Below are 20,696 nucleotides of genomic sequence, written 5' to 3' on the forward strand. Positions count from 1 at the left end.
GTGTCTTTCAAATGTAAAACCGTGCTGTAACTGCTTCACAGTTTTTATGGTTGCTGCCTCTATAAATGTGTTCTAAGAATTGTAGTATGAAGATTTTGAGTTGCGCCTCAAAGTTTGTTATGTTCATAACAATGCATGTACTTGTTGTGAAGCGCTTTATTTCATAAGTCAGGAGTTTTTAACCTGTGTTCCGCTGACCACCGAGGATCCACAACGCATAATAATGGGGTCCACGGCTGTTTACAAAATGAAATAGTAGAAGAGTAATAAATTATATATACATAACAAAGAAAAATGTGAAATTAAAAGGATTAAAATGTTCTGTAAATTTGAACGAATTTGAAATTGCAGGCTAAAAATAAAGTTTATAGCCTGATGTGTGGTAGCAGCACCAGTACAGCAAACATATTCTAGCATGGACACTTGATGGCCACAATTAAAGTGCTGGTGTTCATGGACAAAAAAGAGAATGCACTAGTAGAAATAAACAGTGATATGCTAGACTCTGGTATATCGCTTCATCTTTTAGAACTCAAACCAAATTTTAAAAAGTTCCAGCCTTCCCATACAAATTAAAATATTGATGTTTGTGTATTTTTTTATTGTGAATTTAAAACAAATTCATACATTGTCCATGTGTTCAATCTATACTTGTTTATGTATGTGTGTCTATAGTTTTGAGGTCCAAATCATATAGATTGCTTAAGCAGGGATTCTCAGCTTTCATTAGTGCTTTTAAGTTGCAAGACCTGGCCACCTGCGGAAATCCCACCAATGGGAAAAGACACCACCTGCAGACAATACTTTCCACACCATGAAAAGGTAGCTACTGATAGCACACCTTGAGCGTCACATAAGACACACTGGCCTTACTTGCAAGGGTTAGCGGAAGGAAACAAGACGTGATCCCCATTCTGAGGCCCGTCATTGAGGAAAACTACAAGCATACAAAGGAATGCATAGTGAGGCAACCAACGCCGCCAAGAGACCAAGCACTGTGCAAGTGCTGCACTGTAGAAAAGTTGCCTACTGGTAATACTGTATTGATTATTTTCTTAATGCATGTATCCATCTACTAGGCCATGGACTTTAGAATGCGCTCCCCACTTCCTTTCGCAATGCCCCAGACTGTCCCTTAAAGTACAACATAACCCACCCCCCAACATGAAACAGTTTTGCTATTTTTTTACGCTTTGATTATTTTATTAAAGAAAGGACTGGCAGTGTTGTGACTGTCCTTTGTTGGCAATCATGCACTTTATATAGACCCAAAGACAAAAAGTAATAATTCTGCCCTCCATTTTGTATTCTGACCCCATCTTGGAATGGTCGGCCCTAAATCTAAGATTTTTTTTTCATCTCTTCGATTCTAGGACAGATGTAACTTTCTCAGGTTACCAATCCAAATACACCTCAAAACTTTTGAATGTGGCTTACACAACAAGTATTTACAACAATTTATGTTATGTTATACTTAGTGGATGATCGGCATAAACCCTTAATCAAATCTTGATGCTGGAATTTTGTATTTAAATATGGTGTATGAGTGGACAATGCGCTCTGAAGCCAGAACACCCTAAAAACAATTAAGGACATTAATTTAACAATGTTAAGAATATATCAAAGTATGCCTTTCCAGTATATTACGTGGATGGCCTGATACTGCTCAGAATGTAATGTTTACATGTTTTTAATAAAACTAAAGTGAACTATTAATTTAAATTTAAAGATCTCATAGCCAAATAAACCAGATTATGGGTCTGCGCTGTGCTTTATCGCATATTTATGTATTTTCCTGTTGAAGCCAAGTCCTTCAAGAACAGGCGGTGCATTTTTCCAATGTGACATAACGAGCATCCCTGTCTGTTGGCAGGTGCAGGTCCCCTGCGCAAATCAAGGTCAACACTCCGATTACACCCGCTTCAAAAAACGAAAATACAAAAAAACGGCCAAATCACGCCTAAAATCAGAAAAGGACCGGTCTCCTCTAGAAGTTCAATGTTATTTGTTATAATCCGACATCAATGGGGTGAGGGGCCCAGCGTTGTTGCTGTTTCGATTACGAATCAAATTATGAGATGGGGAAAAAAGGCCGCCTGGGCTCCGCCCCCTTGTTCCTGAACACAATACTGGCGTCGGCGAGTCTCCTGTGCGCGCCCTCCCTCCGCCTGCTGCAGACACCCGCGCGGTAACCCGAGCACCTCACAGGGCTGGGCGGCTGTCAGAGCGGATGCGGCACCTTCAGGGTCCCCATCCCCGGTCACCCTCAAATCCCGAGCCTGCTGAAGAGGGAGAGGGCGTAGGGACCCACGCTCCGTCCCGGGACCGCTCCTGGTCCGGCTAGCAAGGGAGCGCGAGGCTACTGCCGGACAGTGACGGCGGCCCTTTGAGGGTCCATCTGCCGGCCTCAACTCGAGTGACTGCTGAAGATAGAGGCACTGGGGAGTGAATGGACCCCTTCCTCCCTAGCCGGAGGAATAACGCACGGGCGCTCCATGAGGGGCAGCTGTCCGAGAGGGGGCCCCCATTGAGGGTCGGTTCCGCAGTCCTCAACTCCTGTGCCTGCTGAGAGGACAGACGCCTCTCACTGTCCCACCACAGTCCCAGCCTCAACCGCTGGGCTGAGGTCCTGGTCACTGTCACCCCGCCTCTGCTCAGTCTCCAGGCTTTAACAAGCAAATAAAGATTATATAGAGACGACCTGAGCGTATTAGCTTTCAAAGTCATACTGACCCATAATAAGACCAACTGAGACTTTACGAGGCAGCCACCGTTTGTTATCTCTGGGGTCTGACCTAATACGCTGGGGCTCGGTGCGAATGATTTCTTGACTACGAAGTTGTGAGACTTAGAACGCATTTTGCAGTATCTGCAGACCCCCGACTCCTGCTATCAAACTTTACGTCAATGTTGCCTGATCCCTCCAAAGTATTTGTCTGTAACTAACCCCCAACCTTTCCGCTCAGGGTGGAGAGAAGGGAAAGAACCGCCTCCTGGCAATGTTGACCGACTGACAACTATGCGAGTTCGTCTGTTCCGGGTTCAGTGCCTGAGCTATTTTATTATCCTGGGCCAGCACAGGTCCCTAGCATCTCTTCTCCAGTGCAGCGTCCCCGGCGGCTTTTCCAGTGCAGGGTCCGCGGCGGCATGTCATCCCACCGGAGCGCGAGAAGCGCCTTTCACGGCACTCCAGAACATCCCTAATCTACCATTGCCACAATCTGAATGAACCTTCTAAATGCATGTTGAGTGGAAGTGGGTATAGTCGTTGCTAACATCTCTGGTGAGAGAGGTCACTACGTTGATTTAAAACTGCATTATGCAGTGCTTATAAAATAAGATAGGAGCAATGACGCAGTGAGGCTGCAGTGGCCCTAAGGCAAGCAAGGAAATTAGACATCCCAAAACCCTGGTTTGATAGTAGAAAAACACACACACTAACTTTGACAAAGTGGGTCCCTCGCACCCCCGGTGCCAATTGCCACAGCACAATTGATAGATATGACCCTGGTTATCAGCTGTTTTCACCCACACGCGCCCCCACTCTTAAGAAGTGACTTTCTGTTTAATAAGAATTAGATTTCTCAATTCTAACTTTTTTCTTCATTCATCTCAAGGAGAGGCAAATTGTAATCTCCTGCCACAAATGTTGCCATGTGTTTACTTCATTCATCTCAAGGAGAGGCACATTGCAATATCCTTCCACAAATGTTGACATGTTTGCGCTCCTAGCCCTCCGCCCCTTTGACAGACAGGATGTTCCTCTGCCCCCTTCCCCCCGGCAGTATCCTGTCACTCCTAGGACCTTCTGTCCCTGACAGTGGTCCTGCCCTGCAGTGCGCGCACCCCCGCCCGTCTAATGAGCCTGCGCGCTGTTTAGTCAGGGGGCAGACGCGGCTGGGGAGCCCCTTACTCACCACCCCTCTCTATTTCGGGCCGGGGACCCCCGGCTAGGGTGGGTTCAGGTCCTGCCTTCAGAGGACTCTTACCTCCGGTTCTCGCTGCGCCCGGGTGTTGCGCTCAGCCCGGTGCTGGCTGCGCGCCTCTCCGCCTGCCTGTCCCCGGCGCCTCGGCAGAGCAGCAGCAGGGAGCGGGGAGTGACGGCTGCAGGGGCTGGGGCAGGCGTCAGCCAGGCTGGAGCCGCCAGCCTCCTCCGCCCCCTCCTCGCAGCCCTATCAGTGAGCCGCCGCCGCCGACCTGGAAGCGGCCCAGGACGCGCCTGACTCACCCCCTCCCCCTGCGCGGGCAGCCGGGGGCCGGCGCGCCCCTCGCAGCGGGGCTGGATGACCAGACTCCCTCGCCCGGGGAGAGGGCAGCCAAGAGCCTGGAGGGGAGCCGTGCCGCGGGCACAGAGTTCAAGCAGAGGAAGGTGAAAGATGTAATTAATAATAACGTCTTAATGTCAACACAACCCAGCCCACGCCCGCGCGACACAGTCCCGAGGCTTGCCGCGAGCCTCGTGGCTACAGCAAGGGGAGTGTTGTTAAAGGTAGCCTGCAGTCGGTGGGTACCGTTCTCACTCGTGCTTGGGACGCTACGACGTCCCACGCAGAAATCACTGTATTGGGATGCTTGATCCCGGCAACTCGGTCGGACGGACAACTTGGACGCCCACTTGACTGACGGAGCTTTAATGCAAAAGCATCACTTCTGCCTGCCCCAGCTTACAGCCGAGCAGTCCATGTCAACTCGCAGCCCAAGTCTTCCGGAGTTCTCCCTAAGTAGATTTTAGTGTACACATGAAACAAGACAACCGTCGCGCTTAACAAACGCCTGATTGATTGACAACATGCTTGCTTTATTTAATCTAGTTTAATATTGCTGGGGCATAATCCTCTTTGAAGTTAGAACACAATATAGAGAAATAAGAAATATAGTAGAATTGTGATGGTATATTAGTGATTTGAACCTTTACAGATGCAAACAAGCCCAGAAAGGTGACAGTATAGTGCAATAACACCATGCACTGTTGGACTTTGTATCCCAGTGATTAATACATTTAATGGAGTGGGAGGAGAGAGTGATACAGGACAAATTGGGACTAAGAGAGGAGGTTAAAGGACGGTAGGGGCGGTTAAAGGTAGAGGAAAAGGTGGAAGAGGCTATGCTCAGACGTGGGTCCTGTACTCTCCATGCCACTGGAAATCAAGATATCCTGGCTGAAGAGGGGTGAAACCCCAAAACCGGTCCTAGGATGCTTGTTTCCAGTCCAGGGAGGACCTGGCCTGGCAGTTCGGGCTGGACTGTTCCCATTGGGTACAGGGTCAAGACTGATTTGCATATGGCTGGGTCCAAACTGGAATGGCATGGTGAGCAAAAAAAGATGGATTTAGGCCCAGATCTCTGTACTCGGGTGAATGTATGACATTGTTCTGCATTCTGTCCGTCAACAGGTCTTTTTGCATTTGTCAGCCCGAGTTGGACAGGTATGCTCAGACCTGAGTACCATGCTCTCCATGCCGCTGGCAATCAAATTATCCTGGCTGAAGAGGGGTGAAAGCCCGAAACCGAACCTAGGATGCTTGTTTCCAGTCCAGGGAGGACCTGGCCTGGCAGATCGGGCTGGAATGATCCCCTTGGGCGCAGGGTCAAGACATTTGCATATGGCTGGGTCCAAACTGGAATAGCATGGTGAGCAAAAAAACGATGAATTTAAGCCCAGATCTCTGTACTGGGGTGAATGTATGACATTGTTCTGCATTCTGTCCATCAATAGTTCTTTTTGCATATGTCACAAAAAGTGAGCACCGAAAGTACAATTTTCTGGAGCCTTAATTAGTTAAGCTTGAGCATCGGTAATTTACTACCTTAGTGGTAAAAGTTTGGTGGTCTGCTATTGTGTAGTGAGTGTTATGTAGATACTGGCATATTCGGTGGCTGCAGATTTGGCTTATTTATACATCTATTTAGCACATCATAGGTCTTTTCTGTGATTCACAAACATTTTTTGAATTATGTAATAATTCAACTGCGGGCTCGACTCATATTTCTGCTCTTAGAGTTAAGCTTCCTTTGAAATACACTGGCTTGCCCACCCCTTAGTATCACAATCAGTGGTTACAAGCTTCCGACCTCAGGCTTGCTAACAGACGAGCTACACACTAGTTACATTGACCAACATGGAAGTAATGCTTCACTACACATGCTGCACATTTAGTAGGATCACCCGACTAGTAACAGTATATGGGAATTACTTCGAGTATTACTGGAAGCTACACTAGTGCTTTGGGCACTTCCTCACCACTGAGCAGTCCATGTTGTTGCCCTGATGACAGTACAGAGACCATGCACATGTGGATCCTCATAGTTTCAGTTATAAGGTTTAGGTTTCAGCAAAAGCTCCCAAACTCATACATAGTTGCAGGACAGCAGCCCAGTCTGCCCTCACACCAAGGGCAGACAAGAGCACTTGTCTACGCAGGCAGAATGTGAGAAAAGTCACTGTGTGCAATATTCTGTACTCAATTTGTACGCCTTTTGAAACCCTCCGTCACAAATACAGAGACCACTGTAGCCTGGCAATGGAGCGTGCGCAGCAACAAAAAGACAGTGTCATGGATTTCTAAACTCCTGCCAAGGCGCAGGATGTCAGGCTCAGCCATTGTACTGATGCTCTTGGGGGTCTCCTGGTTGACTCCCTCATGAGGTCGTCCCTAGTGTCGTTCCCTTTTTGCCTCACAACACTACATTTTACCCCTGTGAAAGTAGCTCAGGCACTTACCTGCCTTCTTACTATTTCACTGATAGAGTATTAGCCTTGTCTGCTAGCGTTCTTTTCAACAGGTTGGGTGTTGGAAAACTTCCCCAATTACATTTAGAAAACCGTATCTAGCATATTGCCATCACTTATCCATGCCTGTCTCCTAGCGTATGGTAAGACCACCAACGTAAAACAAGGACAGCCAGATGTGATGGAAGATCTGAGACTAGGTGCTTGACAAAGCCTGTGATCGGCTGTACATGTTGCTGCCAGGATGAGCACAGAGAGAATGGAGGAAAAAGAACATACTCGCACAATGCCAGATGAAGGCTGAAGCAGCCGCCGGCGCTGGGACCACAAGGACCCCTGAAACAAGCTCAAATCATATAGAAATAAAGAACGGACTTGGGGAGAGGATGTGGCATCACAGGTAGAGCTACTGACTTTGGATTTGGGGAACCAGGTTCGGCTGGGGATCCTGAGATTTTGGGCCAATCACTTAATCTCCAATTGCCCCAAAAAAAAATAATGTAGCCTTGTGTAATTTAACTACAGGTCATGTAAAGCGCTCCAATACATTCGGGCCAAGTTTACGCTATATAAAACTGCAGAGAAAAGAACCATTGAAGAAGGTCAGCACTTCCCTTGTTCTGATAATGCGCAGACTGTAGGGGAGAGTCCTCAGTACGCACAGAGACTCTGTTGTTTGCTTTGTTTTCAGCTCCAGCCATGGACAACCAACAGAACACTAAGGATGCAGTGCCCAGACGGGAGGAGGGAGAAGGGGCCATCACACGCTGTAACAATGTGATGGGCAACAAAAGTGTTCTCTTAGTGAAATCGCCGGGCAGGGAACTAAGCACACAAAGGAGGGACATTTAGAAAAATGCACCAATAAAAAGGAAGCATTTAAGACAACACAACAAAGAACCAATGGAAGTACATGGGTGTGCTTAAAGTCCATAGAGTGTATACAGCATGTCTTGCAGACAGCGCATGCCCACTGCCTAGGCTGACGTTGTCAGCGTGCGTTGCTCCTCTGCAGCGCAGCTCCACCCAGTAGCTGTCAGCCCTCTACGATCCAGGTTTAGTGTTCTAGGCCCTCCTCCATCCGCAGGCTCCTGCCTTCGTCTCATCCCTGGTAGCCCAATGGTGAGCCTGTCTCTGGCTCTCCGGTTTCCTCCTTTCTCATGTTTCTGTTCTGTTGTTTTTTATAGCCTTTTTTGTCTTTATTTTCTGTTCTGTTCAGCTTATTGCCTTTTTCTGTCTTTTCATTTTTTGCTATGGGTTTGCTTTTCTTCCATTTCCCCTTACTCCGTGTCCTTCTTCCCGCCCTTGTAGCTGCTCATTCCCTGTGGCCCGCTTCCTTCCACGCTGATTCCCACCTTCCAGATGACCAGCACTCCCGCTTCCCCAACATTACTTAATGGCGGCCGCTGCACAGTGAAGGAGCAACCTCACTGACCAATTCTGCATGCGTTGTTCCCCTGCTGCTCAGATCCACTCGCTAGCTGCCGGCCCTCTGCTCCCAAGGTTTGGTGTTTGAGGCCCTCCTCCACTCGCAGGCTCATGCCTGCACTTCAAGCCTGGTATCCCAGTGATGAGCCTGTGTGCTGTACTGTTTCCTCCTTTCTCTTGTTTCTGTTCTGTTGTTTTTATAGCCTTTTTCGGTCTTTATCTTCTGTTCTGTCTCATAGCCTTTTTCAGTCTTGTAATTTTTTGCTCTGGTTTTCTTTTTTTTCCTTTCCCCTTACTCCATGTCCCTATTCCCACCCTTGCCGCTTGTCCTTCTTCTTGCCCTTGCCGCTGCTCATTCCCCAAGGCCCCACCCCTTCCAGTGCAGCTGACCAGCCTTCCAACCTCCCCAACATTACTTAATGGTGGCCTTGCCCAGTGGGCACACCGCTGGCATGCTGAAGGCAAGCCCATCTGCATCCATTTGTACATGGACCGCACCCAGGGCCAAGGACCCTGGTTCCGGTGGCATTCACCGATATTATGCCAGTACTCCCCACGCACCCAACACCAGATGTTCCACTCTGTGGCACCTCACATCACCGAAGGACACCCAAGGCCCATTCACCTGCCACAACTGCACCTTCTCCTGCCTCTGCACACCAGACCCACCTACCCCACGGTCCACAAGAACCGCATCCTCAGCTGCATCCTACTTAAACCCAGCTCCCTCTGTAGACACGCATTGGAGATTTGGGACCTGCTCAACTCTATCTCCCCCGACTTCACCTTCTTCACAGAAACCTGGATGAACCACTGCTGGACTTGGCCCTTTTTGCAGGGTCATCCGTAAACTTCCCCAGTGAGGGCCTCCCCCGTGACGTAAGGGGAGCCGTGCTGTGATTGGCGCCAGAAACAGGAAGCTGTCTCCGCCTCCCCCTGCTTGGGGGAAGCCGTCCGGAGCCTCGCAGGATTCCCTCCAAAGTCCCGGGTCTCAGGAGGGGCCCGGGTGAAGTCAGGAGAAGCCTGGTGGTGGCATGCTGGTGTGCGGGGCACTTGTGATCTGAACAGAGCCCAGTGCATGTGCCACGAAGAAGTGGTGCCGGCCCGAGGAAGCCCCAGGTGAGTGGGGGCTTCAGGAGTGCGCAGTGTTGGTGCTCGCGAGCGGCAGCAACGACAGAGGGCGAGCCCGGCTGAGATGGAGACACCAAGGAGTGGTGAGTGGGGCTGGGCTCTGGCTGTTGGGAGGTGGGGGAGCTGCATTCCCATTATTGTCAGCGGTTTAGGCACAATCTATTTCTAGAGTCCTGGAGGGGCGCTCCAATGTGGGTGCCATTTCTTTCTTTTGAGTCCTAGAGTGGGCTCACATTGGTAACAGCGGTGCCGCAGTTGTGGACCGCTGCAACATTCTAGGGGCATCTTTAAATTCAGAGTCCCAGAGGGGGCTTCAACTTGGGCAGTGCTTTGTGGACACACAGTGGCACCGCAGGAGCGGGCTGCTGCAACCGTAGGCATTTTTTTAACTTCAGAGTCCCGGAGTGGGCTTCAACGTGCACAGGGCAGCCAGTAGTTCTTTGCTGGCCGCTGCAACGTTGGGGCATTTTTGACTATTGAGTCCCAAAAAGGGGACTCCCACTGGCCAAATGTGATCTATGTCCCATGATTGCGATATAATGTATTTCCATTCTAAGTAGTGTTGGCGTATAGTACCATCCTGTTGATTTTCTGCACAGTGTGATTTTTATGCCCTAGGAGACGCTATGATCATGCCTAATGCTAATGTTGTGCCTACTATCATGCTATGGGGACCTAGGCTTATGTCTGGTCTGAGGAGGTTATCCCTAATGCAATGCTCATATGTTTATGCCTAATGAATTGCCTCATGTAACTATGCCCAATGCTGAGATGGGTATGCCTAATGTTAACGTGATTTATGCCTAATGTGGTCTACACTGATTGCAAGGTTGTTACCTTCATTATTTTACCAGTAGGGACTGGGGTTCTTCAGTTACTGTTAATGCCTACTTTTAAAAGGATGCTAAGTTTATTATGTAGGTACTGGGTGTTCTTTATAGATGACTTGTACTTTTGCGATGGTTCTGGCAGTGACCCGATTGGCGCTGCCTTGTACATAATCCCCTGTAAATAATGTCCTGGTGCCTGTAGGCACAGTGGATATGTCTGTGATTCTAATGTGTTTTTATAATACAAAGGCTATTTTTAGGTCTCGCCTATTAATCCCGCAAGGGATAATAGGACGAGAGTATAGAGGCCAAACCAAGGTCTGAAACCATCGCGGATTTCCTACAGTTCGTGTGGGGCACTCGTGCGGAAAGCACGTCCACATCAAAGCCATCAGCCTCCCTCCCACAGGCATCTGAAGCTTCCCCCAGCGTCTGCTCCGCCTCAGGCTGTTTCACTTTCATGGCCGCGAGGCCGTGCTTCATAGGAATCCGCTCCCCTGCCCCCTGCTTCACACTTTAAAGGAATGCTCTCCCCCGCCCCCCACAACAATGCCTAGAGCTTGTTTGTGGCAGCGTTTAGCTGAGGTGAGAGCTGCTTGCAGAATATCTTCCTTTCCACCCTCGCCAACTCCGGAGTTACCCGCGGCTGCATTGCAAGCCTGTGCCTCTGCTGGTTTAATTTTACCTTCGTGCAATGTCACTGAATTTCTCCACATCGTAATTACCCTCTTGGCTTCTGATCAGCATAGCTGGCCTCGAGCCACGTTTAGCTGAGATGAGAGCTGCTTGCAGAATATCTTCCTTCCCACCCTCGCCATCTCCGGAGTTACCCGCTGCTGCATTGCAAGCCTGTGCCTCTGCTGGTTTAATTTTACCTTCGTGCAATGTCACTGAATTTCTCCACATCGTAATTACCCTCTTTGCTTCTGATCAGTATAGCTGGCCTCGAGCCACGTGTCATAGCCTAATTGCGCAGTCACCAGTTTCAATTTTAGCACCGCTATTCTACCACTCTGTTCATATCTTTGTGGAACTTGTTCTTACTTTGCTGTTTATCCAACTTCCCTCTCTCTAGACTCCACTGATGTCTTCTTTTTATCCCTCAGTTTTCGACTTGACAATCACTTGTCGTAAACCAATGACCGGGGTTTACCTTATGCCATTCGGCTGAGTGTTCCTTCTCACAGAACAGTGGGTTGCCCTGTAAGTAGACCTGAAGTAGTGTGTACGGCCCTCATTTCAGCTGCTGGGCCAATAGCATCTTTTCGTGTAGAAGCTGTCCTGTTATCGGCCACCATTTAGCTATCCCTACAACAGTAGGCTCTTTAAAGATCCCCAATATATCACCGATATTTCCCTAAGGACCCGGTGGACCTGCTGTTGGATTCATTGGTGGTACACATGCCTTGACACTCATAATTCCGTCCATAGTGTTGCACTTAAAAAAACAAACAGGAGGCACAGATGAAAGTTGTATTAAGTTTATTACAGAAGTCAATTGAAACCCAGACTCCTGCCAAAGCTCTTTAATTTACTGAGTTGCGGAACCAGCATTCCACTCACCCTTTCCAAGATCCCAGACTTGTGTAACTGCTCGCTGAAGTGCTGTAGCATTTTGTCATGCCATCCAGACTGACCCCAGCCCCCTTACCCCCCCCCCCCCCCCCGGGACACCGCTCCGTTATTTGGGTTGTAAGTTCTGGCAAGTGAAAATGCATGTACATCTAGCTAGTGGCCGAGGTGCTCCCTTGTAACACGAGGTGGGACATCTCGTGCAGGCCTTTCTGTTCGAGATTTACTAAACCTCCCAAGAAAAGTAAAGATGCAGTCTTCCAGTACCTACTCTGGCCCCAGTGCTCGCCGTGCACTTCGGGCTTCCTCTCTCCCCACTCAATAATAAAGATATGCACGTTTCCACTGTCTGTGTTTTTCTATCTGTTCACTTCCGGGTAGTCCGTGGGTGAAGGGCTCAGTGACTGCCACAGGTGGCCCTGGTGTCCAGCAAGCCACAGACTGACAAACTGGCTCATGTTTGGCCTCCGCTGAAATGTGTCAAGTTGCTCGCATCATGCCACCCTGCATATGGCTCACTGATCTTTTATGCAAATGGATGTTGAACTGGGATTGAATGAATTGGGAAAGGACTAAGATGGGCCGCAAGGATGACCTGTCCTTTATAATACCGGGGCTTTTCGTTAAATGCATCCATGTATTTGTGTAGCCGTCCGGTGCTTCATGCAGAGTGACATCCCCTCCTCTGTATCTGCATTTCCCAACGGCCCCAGCTCACCCTCCAGAGATACATCTTGGCAACACGCATGTGTGGGCCCGCTGTGCACTGTTTGCTGAGAGTACTGTGTCTCTATTTTTGTGCCTTTCTGCCCTCTGTTAGACTCGTTTGTTTTGTGCCTTTCTGCCCTATTAGACTCGTTTTTCCCTTATTTTTCTGCCCTTATGCCCTCTGTTAGACTCGTTTTTTGTGCCTTTCTGCCCCCTGTTAGACTCGTTTTTTATGCCCTTCTGCCCTCTGTTAGACTCGTTTTCCCCTTATTTTTCTGCCCTTCTGCTCTCTGTTAGACTCTTTTTTTTGCCTTTCTGCCCTCTGCAACCACATCATCACTCAGCGCTACCCCAGCATCACTCAGCACCGCCACATAATCACTCAGCACCACCACATTATCCCTCAGCACCATCACATTATCACTCAGCACCACCACAGCACCACCACAGCGTCACTCAGCACCACCACAGCAACACTCAGCACCACCACAGCATCACTCAGCACCCCCACAGCATCACTCAGCACCACCTCAGCACCACCACAGCACCACTCAGCACCACCACATTATCACTCAACACCACCACAGCACCACTCAGCACCACCCCATTATCACTCAGCACCACCACAGCACCACTCAGCACCACCACATCACTCAGCACCACTCAGCACCACCACATTATCACTCAGCACCACCACATTATCCCTCAGCACCATCACATTATCACTCAGCACCACCACAGCACCACTCAGCACCACCACAGCACCACTCAGCAACACCAGAACATCACTCAGCAGCACCACTCAGCACCACCACAGCACCACTCAGCTCCACTAAGCACCACCACAGCATCACTCAGCACCACCACAGCGTCACTCAGCACCACCACAGCAACACTCAGCACCACCACAGCGTCACTCAGCACCACCACAGCATCACTCAGCACCACTCAGCACCACCACAGCACCACTCAGCACCACCACATTATCACTCAACACCACCACAGCACCACTCAGCACCACCCCATTATCACTCAGCACCACCACAGCACCACTCAGCACCACCACATCACTCAGCACCACTCAGCACCACCACATTATCACTCAGCACCACCACATTATCACTCAGCACCACCACAGCACCACTCAGCACCACCACAGCACCACTCAGCACCACCACATTATCACTCAGCACCCCCATATTATCACTCAGCAGCACCACTCGGCACCACCACAGCATCATTCAGCACCACAACAGCACCACTCAGCACCACCACATTATCACTCAGCACCACCACAATATCACTCAGCACCACCACAGCACCACTCAGCACCACCACAGCATCACTCAGCACCACTCAGCACCACCACATCACTCAGCACCACCACAGCATCAATCAGCACCACTACAGCACCACTCAGCACCACCACAGGACCACTCAGCACCACTACATTATCAGTCAACACCACCACAGCACCACCACATTATCACTCAGCACCACCACAGCACCACTCAGCACCACCACATCACTCAGCACCACCAAAGTATCACTCAGCACCACCACATTATAACTCAGCATCACCACAGCACCACTCAGCATCACCACAGCACCACTCAGCACCACCACATTATCACTCAGCACCATCACATTATCACTCAGCACCACCACATTATCACTCAGCACCATCACATTATCACTCAGCACCACCACAGCACCACCACAGCATCATTCAGCACCACCACATTATCACTCAGCACCACCACAATATCACTCAGCACCACGTCAGCACCACCACACCACCACCACAGCATCACTCAGCACCACTCAGCATCACCACAGCATCTCTCAGCACCACCACAGCGCCACCACAGCACCACTCAGCACCACCACAGCACCACCCAGCACCACCACAGCACCACTCAGCACCCCCACAGCATCACTCAGCACCCCCACAGCATCACTCAGCACCACCACAGCACCACTCAGCAGTACCACAGCATCACTCACGGCCTCCACAGCATCACTCACAACCTCCACAGCATCACTCACGGCCACCACAGCATCACTCACGGCCACCACAGCATCACTCAGGGGCACCACAACATCACTATGCGCTACCACAGCATCACTGAACGCCACAGCATCACTCGTCGCCACCACAACATCACTCTGCGCCATCACAGAATCAATCTGTGCAACAATTCAACAACAACTGGGTCAAATATGTTCTCTCAATGTTTCAAGCTTTATTACAAATGTCACAAAAAGATGTTAATATTTCACTTCTGTTCTTGGATTTTCATCACAATAAAATACACTAAACATAATCTTCACAAAAGTTATTTACAAAAGTTTAAGCTATTGCCATTATAAATTACAATCACTTTTATTTAAGTTTTAATTATTTAAAAAAATTAAAAGCCATCATTATTTGTAATATCAATACATCTAAGTCACGTAAATACAAAACAGGTTGCATTACAAATGCTATAGGTGTCACATTTGCGAAAGGTATAATTATTGGCATTGTAAATGACAAAGCTATTAATTTAGCTATTTTCAAAACCAACACATAAATAAAAATATTGTCATTTACAAGACCAATAGCTCAAACTTTCATAATGCGAGACCTATTGCATTGCAAATGCTTGTTATATCACCTTGTGTAGAGTCTCTTTTGTAGTGTGCCTAGTGTGTCGCCGGTGTGTGCGTGTGTTGCACAAACGCTTTACACATTGCCTCTGGGATAGGCCTGACTGCTCATGCCAAGCTACCAAGGGGTTGAGCAGGGTTTATCCTCAGGGTGTACTTCCTTTGTCCTGACTAGACCGGGGGTTTCTGCCTGGCTCAGGCGGGTGCCCTAGCCTACGGGGAACCCCCATTTCTAGCAACCACCCCTCAGCCCTAACATCTCAACCGCCATCCCAGACAGTTACAAAATTATCCACAAGGATCGCACCGGGCGCCCTGGAGGAGGCATCACCATTGCACACAAAAACACCCAACGCCTCACAATTAGCTCCGACGACCACTCACAGACATGGAACACCGCCACTTCCATATCCAGGCCAACCTGAAAGCCACCCTCCACTGTCTAAAGACATCCCAGATCCTGTCCCCCTTACGCAAATCTATAGCCGACTTCATCGCTCACCACGCTCTTGCCTCAGCGGACTACATCCTCCTCGGCGACCTTAATTTCTACGTGTACAACCTCGACGACCACAGCACCTCATCCCTACTAGAAAACCTTGCCACCATCGGACTGAAACAACTGGTCTCCTCTCCAACCCACTCAGCAGGACAAATACTCGACTCCATCTTCTCCACAGGCAACAACATCTCAGTCAACCACACCTCCGAACTACATTGGACAGACCATCACTGCGCCCACTTCTCCTTCATCAAAATCACCGAACCCCACTGGGCCCACCACGAACCGGGCAAAAGATGGAACAAGGTCTCCGAAGACCAACTCACCACCTCCTTCAGCAAAGTCCCTTGCTGACCACCATGAACGCCAATGCCTCAGCATGCAAACTCCACTGATGGATCTTCCACTGCTCCAACAAACTGGTTCCCCTTTGGAAACCCTCCGGCATGCAGCCCTCCGGGAAAGACAGCTGGTTCTTCTCTGACTTTCAAGAGTCCAGGCGTACCTGCAGACAGCTCAAAAGAAGATGGAGAAGCAGCAAGACCTTGGCAGATCACACAGCCTTCAAGACTGCCGTCACTACCTCCTCATCAGAACCACCAAGAAAACTGCCATACAGTAATGAATCAGCGCCAACACACACAACAGCAAAGAACTCTTCACTGTGATTAAAGAATTTGCCAAACCCTGCACGAACACTACAGACACCCCCCCTCCCAAGATCTCTGTGACAACCTCACCACCTTTTCCCACTGCAAGATCTTCCTGCTGACACTGCTCAACTGGACAACTCTCGCTGCTGACAACACCCTAAGGATCATGAAAACCACCCACTCTGGGACCCCCTTGGACCCTTGCCCCTACCACATTTTCAACTGAGCAGGCGCCACCATCGCCCCCAAACTCTGCACTATCAATTGCTCCATCAAATTCGCCACCATCCCTGAAGACTGGAAACATGCATAGATCAATCCCCTGCTGAAAAAATCCTCTGCCGACCAGACAGACCTCAAGAACTAAAGACCCAATTACCCTGCTCCCCTTCCCTGCCAAGATCATATAGAAGGCCATCAATGCCCAACTCACAGAATTCATCGAAACACACCACACCCTGGACCCCTCCCAATCTGGTTTCAGGTCAACCACACCACCAAGACTGTACTCCTTGGCGTAACGGATGACATCTGCACTCTCCTCAGCCTAGGTGAAACCTTGGTCCTCATCCTCCTGAGCCTCTCTGCAGCCTTCGACACTGCCTCCCACAACACCCTCTACACAAGACTCCACTATCCCAGCTTCTGCGGCAAAGCGCTATAGTGGATCTGCTCCTTCCTCACCAGCCAAACCAAGAGAGTCAGGCTCCCACTGTTCTCCTCAGATCCTACAGAGATCAGATGAGGAGTTCCCCAGGGCTCCTCTCTTAGCCCCACCCTCATCAACATCTACATGGCTCGCTTGCACCCATCGTCAGAAACCATGGACTCAACATTGTCTCCTACACCGATGACACACAGCTGAATCTCTCCCTCACAGATGAACCTACTGCTGCTAAGAGCAATGTCCACGACGAGATGAAGGCAGTAGCCACCTAGAAGCTGCTTCAAATTCAAATCTGACAATACTGAAGTCCTCATCCTGTGTTCTACTCCCTCCACTTGGGACAGTGTCCTTCAGAACCTCCCCACACCCAGCAACCATGCACACAACCTCGGCATCATCCTCGACTCCTCGCTCTCTATGAACCGCCAAATCAAAGCTGCATCTTCCTCCTGCTTCCACCCGCTCCACCTGCTCAGAAAGATCTTCAAATGGATCCCTACTGTGTCCAGGAGAACAGTCACCAGACACTCGTCAGCAGCAAGCTTGACTGCGGCAATGCACTCTACGCAGGCATGACCCATAAACTCCAAAAGAAATTGCAACACATTTAGACAGATTCCGCCAGACTTATCCTGGACATTCCCCGCTAAAGCCACATCTCTATTCACCTGAAAGTCCTCCACTGGCTTCCGGTCAACAAAAGAATCACATTCAAGCTCCTCATGCACGCCTACAAAGCTCTCCACAACACTGGACCCGAATATCTTTACCACCGCCTCTCCTTCTACACACCGACCAGGCATCTCCGCTCTGCCCATCATGATCCTGGCCACTACCCACGGATTCGCAAGACCTTGGCTGGAGGAAGTAGGAAGTTCCTTCTCCTACCTTGCTGCAAATACCTGTAACTCTCTATCTCTGCATCTTTGGCAATCACAGTCACTGCCTCAGTTCAGGAAGGACTTCAAAACCTGAATCTTCGACTGAACTGCAAACCACCCTCCCCTCCACCCCAGCATCTTGAGACCCTTACGGGTGATTAGTTGCACTTTACAAGAACCTGATTGATTGATTGGTTAATTTTATGCTTGACCTATAAAGGAGGTGGTACATACCTCTTCTGCCATTCCACACTTCTTAAGCCCTTGCTCACCCCCAGTCTCAAAACCCCCCAACTGCCCCATGCCACCAAGTCCTTACCACGTACTCCCTAAGCAACAACATGTTCATATTAAAAGTTCAATGAAAACCAAACGCACCACGCAACATCTAAGAATGTTTCTCACACGTGTCCCAAATATTTTTCTTTTTTTATGAGTCACTTTATTACTCAAGAAGCTAAATGTAAAGCATCAAACAAAGATTAAAAACTGAAAATCAGAACTCTCGAACCACTCCATAGCCTAAGATCTAAGTCAAAATATCTCGTAGTATCCAATTGCCAAACGTTTTGGTTTAACGAATGCTAAACCAAATGCTATTATGGTGCTTCTGAATACCACATTCACAGTTCTCAGTGTATTCCACATTTCACAACAATCTAACACATGTCAGCATTCATAAGCAGCACAGGGGCCACAGCGTTCCGGTTACGTCTAATGAGACTCTATCGTTATGTTTTAATGCCCACCACTCAAAGTTTGCCAGATGATACCACGTTCTCACATATCCTAGCAGAGTTTCTCAGGTCCTCAGAGCCCATCACCCAAAATATCAAAAGAGCACACCCCAGCTAGAATCACTCATCGGGCACACAAGGGAGGGCTGGCGGGAAGCAATGCCCACAACTCCATACTGGACACATCACAATACGCAGATGTCCATCATCATTGGGAACTAAAGGTAGTCTTGGGGCTAGTACATGGGAATCCCTATTCCTTTAGTGTTTTCGCCTGTATCTTGGCAATTACCAATCATGGTTGAATATTTTATGCACAATTAGTGATGTGGGAGACTGACAGGGGAGTACATACAAATATTCAAGTTGGGGCGTCAGGTGCTAAGTATTGAATTTGTAGCAGTGTCTTTTCTATGTAATTTGCTCATGATACTGTCACCTTCCACAAGCAGTTCTACATCTAGAAAACTGATTCTGTTAGTACTGTGGTTCAAAGTTAAGGTGACATTAAAATCATTCTTATTCAAGTAATCAAAGTATTGTAATAGATCCATTTCAGGACCTCTCTAAATGATTAAAATGTCATTGATGAATCAAGTCCAAAATATGATATGATCTGTCCATTGACTCGCATTACGGCTCCAGGCATGCTCCCTCTCATACCAACCCATAAATATATTGGCATAAGAGGGAGCAAACCTGGAACCCATCGCAGTTCCCCGAGTCTGATGGTACCACTCGTTGTTGTACAAGAAAAAATTATTATCTAATATCAGTAAACTCATTTCCACCAACATATTCGAGTGGTCAATTCAGCAACTATACCCTGACAATGCAGATTCACGATCCAATAGAGAAATGAATAATATATAATGGCACATTGCATTATTCTTGTACAGTTGTTTGTCTGGTGTTCTTTCTTGAAAAGTAGAGCATTTATAGGTGTTTATAATGCAAATGTTATATGTTGGTGGTGTCGATATAAGAAATGTTGCAGTTCATAGATTTTCCCAATAAAGAAACCTAATCAATACCTCTTGAATGTGATTTAACCTAATACTGTTAAAGTACATAATAATTATTAATGTAATAGTGGGTCTTTGACCATTATGATTGTAATAATGGGAATATTGATATTTTGTTTTGTTATCTTTACAGCCCTGATGATGTTCCCTTAGGGACGAAACGCGTAGGCTGTCCTTTGACTTTTACAACAAGAATGACTAATATGACATATCCTCAGATTGGATTTTGAATATTGGAACGAACTGCTTGCTTACTATTAAATGAACATTTTTGTTGGAAACCAAAACATTTTTTTTCTTTGAATAAACATCAATGGATTTCAACTTGGACTGTTGATTGTGAATTTGTTCAAATTGGGTGCTCCTTTCATGAATTCTTCATTTGTGGTTCGAATGTGGGGTCTTAACGGTGGACCTAAGAAAGAAGAGCATCCACTCTACTACAGCTTTCATTAATTACGTACACTTCTCCCTAGTGCATGCGGAGGGCTGCCCCCACCGTTGTTCCTTTACTTCATGTACATAGCTACATAACAAGCTGAGCACAGGGGGCAAGGTACTCAAAAGAGAGACAGCCCGAGAATGCCACACACAGTTTTTACGAAACTGGAGTTGGAGGTTTGAAAAGCTAAGTTAGGAGAGAGAGTGGTGAGTTCCAGAAAGACAAAGTGAAGAGAGAGGGGGAAGGAGAAAGGGAGAGAATTGAAGGGGAGGGAGTGACCAGAAAGAAAGAGAGATACACAAGATTTTTGCACCTGAGGTAGAGTGCTTGAAACTAGATGCCCTGAAGTTCTACCCCACTCCTGTAGCTCATGCATGGGTGTGTTCCACCATCTTTGAATTACTCCCTTTCTCACCCCTCCATCAGTAATAACTTAGTAGCGATGTACAGGGTGGATTGCCTCTTATAAACTGCTTGAATAGTCCATAAGCATGCACTGGAGGAAAGGGTGGGTGGTTTCTCAGCTGTTTGACTCCAATTCAGAAGTTGCAATGGAGTTGGATGTGGTTGACAGACAAGATTATGCTAAGATGAAAGAGGTATTGGGGGGGTGGCTTCGCTGAGCTGCGTAATGGCCGCACATTAGAGCGGCTCCGCCGGCCGAATAAATCAATCCGTAATTAATCCGTTTATACCCCGAGGAGAGGCGACCCATCTTGTAACTACCTTCTGCCTGGC

The 20,696-nt window shown here is 48.4% G+C and overlaps 1 protein-coding gene and 1 long non-coding RNA gene across 4 annotated transcripts in view; one reads left to right on the forward strand and one right to left on the reverse strand.

The window, feature by feature from the left end:
* Nucleotides 1-4,098, reverse strand: part of SMAD9 (SMAD family member 9) — a 177,109-nt gene extending 173,011 nt beyond the window's left edge. For all 3 annotated transcript variants that reach the window (XM_086935088.1, XM_086935087.1, XM_086935086.1), the window contains exon 1: nucleotides 3,990-4,098. The gene's annotated coding sequence lies outside the window, so the exon portion shown is untranslated. The remainder of the gene's footprint in view (nucleotides 1-3,989) is intronic.
* LOC147698499 (uncharacterized) lies at nucleotides 4,092-19,834 on the forward strand. Its single transcript, XR_015299343.1, has 3 exons — nucleotides 4,092-4,369; nucleotides 5,394-5,631; nucleotides 19,650-19,834. It is a non-coding gene; the product is annotated as an uncharacterized LOC147698499 (long non-coding RNA).
* The last annotated feature ends 862 nt before the right edge of the window (nucleotides 19,835-20,696 follow it).

The sequence above is a fragment of the Lissotriton vulgaris genome, chromosome 8 (assembly GCF_964263255.1).
Source record: "Lissotriton vulgaris chromosome 8, aLisVul1.2, whole genome shotgun sequence".
In the NCBI taxonomy this organism is placed as follows: Eukaryota; Metazoa; Chordata; class Amphibia; order Caudata; family Salamandridae; genus Lissotriton; species Lissotriton vulgaris.